The sequence below is a fragment of the Gossypium arboreum genome, chromosome 9 (assembly GCF_025698485.1).
Source record: "Gossypium arboreum isolate Shixiya-1 chromosome 9, ASM2569848v2, whole genome shotgun sequence".
In the NCBI taxonomy this organism is placed as follows: Eukaryota; Viridiplantae; Streptophyta; class Magnoliopsida; order Malvales; family Malvaceae; genus Gossypium; species Gossypium arboreum.
Genome location: NC_069078.1, coordinates 10,017,281 through 10,022,906, shown reverse-complemented (window position 1 = coordinate 10,022,906; position 5,626 = coordinate 10,017,281). Strand labels below are relative to the sequence as shown.

General features: G+C 33.0%; 1 pseudogene; it reads left to right on the top strand.

Annotated features, from left to right (window-relative positions):
* The first annotated feature begins 2,619 nt into the window (after positions 1–2,619).
* On the top strand, positions 2,620–5,210 carry LOC108465701 (alkane hydroxylase MAH1-like; annotated as a pseudogene).
* Positions 5,211–5,626: the final 416 nt, after the last annotated feature.

Sequence of the window (5,626 nt, the reverse complement as noted above, 5' to 3'; positions counted from 1 at the left end):
TCATATTTTGGAAAATTTACAATTTTGCCCCTAAACTTTTGCATATTTACACTTTTGCCCCAAAGCTCGTAAATTAAAATTCAGCCTATTTTCTTATGTTTTATGACATGCTGATCATTTTTCCCTTCTATGGCAACATCAAATTCTCACTCTAACATGTACTTATGACTATTAGGTATTTTTACCGATTAAGCCCTTTTGCTCATTTTCACTTAAAACCGAGTAGCACAAGTTGTCTAACATAATTTAAAACCTCATATTCTATCATAAAACACCAAAATACACAAATTTTACCTATGGGTATTTTTCCAAATATAAACCCTAGGTTATTATTGCTAGCATAAGCTAAATCGAGCTAGGGACTCCAAAACGTAAAAATCATTAAAAACGAGGCTAGAACGGACTTACAATCGAGCTTGGAAGCTTGAAAACCCTAGCCATGGTTTCTCCTTGCTATATTCGGCCATGGGGTTGAAGATGAGCAAAATTGGCTTTTAATTTTGTATTTTAATTCATTTTACCCTAAATGACCAAAATGCCCTTACTACTAAACTTTCCAAAAATTCCATCCATGTCCAATTTTGTCCATAGACTTAGAAATTGGTAAAATTACTCTTTAAGGACCTCTAATTAATAATCTAATTCAATTTTATGCAAAATACTTCTAGAACACAAGTTTTGCAATTTATTCAATTTAGTCCCAAATTTCAAATTAAGCACTTTATGCATAAAATTTCTTCACGAAATTTTCACACAATCATGCAATCATATCATAGACCTTAAAATAATCATAAAATAATTATTTATATCTCGGATTTTGTGGTCACGAAACCACTATTCCGACTAGGCCCAAAATCAGGATATTACACCCTACATTTAAAATTTTGAGTTAATATAGGACACGGGTAGGTCACACGGGCGTGTCCCATAGCCATGTCCCAAAGTCAGTATTGAACACGGACAGGCAGCATGGACATGTGCCATGGCCGTGTTTAAAAGTCAATGTTGCCCACGGGCTAAGGGCATGGGTGTGCCCCAAGCCACACGGGCGTGGGAATCCACACGGCCCACCTACAAAGGTGTGTGGCGCTCCAAAGCTAGAAATTTATTAAGTTGCCCAAAGTTTACCGAATGTTTTCGGTTTTGTCCTGAACCGCCTTAATGTAAGTTATAGGCCTCGATGGCCTGCTTAAGGGATAATAGCATATGTTCTCGAAGTTTTAATTTTGGGCGAAATTCAGTAACCCGGTTTTATATGTTTATGAATGTTTAAGTCTGGTAACACCTTAAGCCCTGTCCCGGTGTTAGATACAGGTGAGGGGTGTTATAGTACCATTCTTATCACGGTTAGAGGATAAATGAAAAAGGGATGAAGCAAAATTTCTAAGTTTCCTAAACTTATTTATATCGCTTAATGTTAATTTAACCCTTATCAAGCTAATAGAGAAAATTCCTAAATATGCAAAGTACTTAAAAGAAATAATGACTAGGTATAGGAAAACTAAAAAGGGAGAACAAATTAACAAAGACGCATCCTGTAATGCATAATCACCAGAAAGATACCCTCAAAATTAAAAAATCTGGGTAGTTTCACAATTCCGATAGAGATAGGGGACATACACTTCAGCAAGGCCATATGTGACCTAGGAGCCAGTATTAACTTGATAAGTTATGGGAACTTAAAAATACTATTATCACACTACAACTAGTTAATAGGTCTTTGGTACAACCAAAAGGTCTGCTTGAAGATGTATTGGTTAAAGTGTGTAATTTCATCATCTCAGTAGATTTTGTAATTCTAGACTTTGAAGAAGATTGTAAAATCCCTATTTTGTTAGGAAAACCCTTCTTAGCCATATATCTAGGTCTACCATTGACTTAGAAAATAACAAACTGATAATGAGAATATTTAAATGTGGTAATTTAAAAAAGGAAAGATGTGAAGAAAACTTAAGGGATAACTGTTGTGATATATCTGTGAGTTCCCCTAATAAGCTTGATCAAGGGAAGTTATATTTTATGGTAAGTGAAGGTAGAATGAGCAAGCCAAGCGAGCGGGACAAATGGAAAGTTGTAGAGTGGCATGATGGAGTCTAGACAAATGAAGATAGACAAAAAAAAAAAATCCAGACAACGCATAACTAGGCTGGTGGATGAATCCGACAGCCATACGTGAAAAGACTGAGGATTCGACAACCATACAACAAATATTGTTTTAATACTTCAACCCTTAAATAAAATCATTGCTACCTTTTGGCATAAAACATGATAACTTAATACAATAATATTTTTAGTTAGCAATTTGATTGAATTAAGGTAGGATTTAACAACACATGGTAATTGAATAAAAGTATAATTCCATGGGTAATAATTGCGCTCTTTTATAGTTACAAATAACTATAATTTTCTGAATGTGTTTTGCTAACATATTATAATTACATCGTAATTTCTTATGTCATATTTAATAGTACAAATTATTATTATATAACTATATATTTCATCATTTTAAAAATATATATTTATTATAAAAATTATCATTATAATAAAAATTTAAAACGAGTGATAAAAATTAAATTAAAATAATATCTAATATGTTAATTCGAGAAAGTAATTGACAATATGGTTTGGACTGAACTAGATTGGCCAATCAGACTGGTTGGATTGGGAATTAATCGGGGGGTTGGTCTGAAGAGTGACTTTAAATAGATTAGGTCAAAAACCGATATGAACTGGTTGATCCGACTAAAAAATTGGTTTAATCAGGTTTTTTAAATTAATTTTTTTAATTTTTAATAATTTTTTAATCGAATCAGTAGACTGATCGATTAGAGTATCGGTTGGTTTAAAATCATTGGTAACTGATAATATGATTATTAATAGTAGGGATGATATCGGTTTGATCGGGTTTTTTAAAATTTTTGAACCGTCCATCATAATTCAATTCGGTTCTTGGTTTTTCCATTTTTTTTATTTTTTAGACTTATTTAATAAAATGAGCTTTGTTTTATGACTTTTGATTATTGCTTGACAAAACTTTAAGATCTTTTTCATAAATATTTCTAAAAACAAAAAATTTTAAAGAACTTTTAAATTATTTTCACCATTTTTTGACTTCCATTCCAAAAACAATCCAAATACCTCGGGTCTGGTTGGTTTTCGATTTGGTTTTTTTTTTTTTGCTTACCCCTAACTAATAAAAATAACGAAAAAATAAACATCATATATAATTTTATCTAATTGCTCTAGCATTCCATATGTTAGGTTGTTCCTCTTTAACATATAAATTTCTTAAATTAAAGAATTCATGGTCTATCTCTAGTGTTTGTTTCTAACTCCATTCTCTTAAATGGTATTGTATCCTACGATATGGTAAAAAATTATAACATTTTTAAATAAATAAATATATTATTTTATATAATATATAACATGGATATGTAAATAAGTTACGACCATATTTTTTGTCATAACTTTTTATATAAGTATATTATAATACTTTTTATAATATTTTTATAACTCACAAATTATTTTTATAATATACTTTTTAGATATAACTTTAGAAATTTTTAAGATTTAATTAATATAAATTTTTGTTATAATTTTATAAAATATACATAAATTATTTTTTATATTTATGATATAACTTTAAAATTTTTAATTATAATTATTCAAATATTCATATGTGTTTATGCTTATAGTATAATTTTATAACTTAAATATATATAAAGAAATTTAAAGTTAAACCATTATGAAGTGTTTGGAAATTCTTAAGATAGTTAAATTTATAACTTCAATTCTTACCCTCTTCCATATAATTATATCCAATTGAAAATTGGTTAAAAGTATTTGTTTTTCGCTCAATTAATGCATCCAACTTCACTCAATAAATCGAATTAACAATAACAAGGAATTTGCCTGAACTTGGCGATATCAATTCCTTGGCATTACAGAGTTTTCTTCTTGGCTCTCATTTCCTTTCTGTTTCTATAACGCTTGGTGAGATATAAAAACGGGTGTCCAAAGAGTTCTGCTGCCATTGTTGAGCTTCTCCTCAACGTTCATCGGGTCCAAGACTGGTGTACTGAGATTCTAGAAAGCTACGAGGGCACTGTTGTTTGGGAAGGCCCTTGGTTTGCTAAGATGAACTTGGTGGCGACATGTGACCCTGCCAATGCTCGCTACGTTATGAGTTGCAACTTTGACAACTTCCCCAAAGGGCCTGAATTCAAGCAGATGTTTGATATCTTAGGAGACGGGATTTTCAACTCCGACATGGATTTGTGGAAAAACCAGCGGATAACAGCTCAAGGATTCATGAGACATCACCTTTTCCACCAATTCTTGTTGAGGACTATCCGAGACAAGGTGGAAATGGGGCTGATGCCCATCATTGACCATGCTGCTAAACATGGCTTGGTCATCAACTTAGAAGACATTTTTCGAAGGTTCACGTTTGATTCTGCATGCATCTTGGTTACCGGTTATGATCCTAGTTGCCTCTCCCTTGAACTCCCTCAAGTTCTTTTCTCCAAGGCCGTGGATTATTTCGAGCAAGCAATACTTTATCGGCATGTTAGACCACGAAGCTTTACTAAGTTGCAGAAGTGGTTGAACATAGGACAAGAAGGGAAATACAAGAAGTCATGGAAAGTTCTTGATGATGTATTAGCTGAATATACATGTCAGAAAAGAAAAGAAGCGAACAAGCTGAACCAGGAGTTGGTATCAGTAGATGGTGTGGATCTATTAACATCATACATAACTGAAAAGGAATCAACAGGTTTGATATGTGATGATAAGTTCTTGAGAGACACCGCTTTGAATATGATAATTGCTGCGAAGGACACGACGAGCACTGCTCTTACTTGGTTCACTTGGCTGGTTTCCAAGCATCCAATACTGGAAAACAAGATCATAGAAGAACTTGAATCAAAAATACCAATAGCTGAAACCAAAAGGCGGCGGCTATTCAATGTCGATGAGGTAAAGAATTTGGTTTATCTCCATGGAGCATTGTGTGAGGCATTAAGGTTGTATCCTCCAGTCCCTTTCAATCACAAAGAACCTGTCAAACAGACATGCTTCCAAGTGGGCATCCAGTTCATCCAAAGACAAAAGTCTTGTTTAGTGTGTATTCAATGGGAAGAATGAAGTCAACCTGGGGAGAAGATTGCTATGAATTCAAGCCTGAGAAATGGATTAATGAGAGATGAGAGATCAAACATGAGCCATCATACAAGTTCTTATCTTTTGGTGCAGGCCTAGGATATGTTCGGGGAAGGAAACATCATTTATTCAGATGAAAGCCGTGGCATCTGCTCTAATTTACAATTATCATATTCATGTAATGGAAGAAACTCCGGTTGTTCCGGCCGTATCGGTTGTCCAGCACACCAAGAATGGACTGATGACTAGGATCTCCAAGCGATGGGAGTAAATGTCTGATAGCCTGAAGAACTAGTGCGATATGATTAAATAAGTTCAAAGCGATGGCATTGATTGTATGATAACTTACTACAAAGTTAAATACCAAGTGCAATATGATTAAAAATAACTCAGTAATATTTGTTTGGTGAATTTAATAGAAAAGTCCAATATTAATGAAAATGGATGGTATGAAAATTGTGAT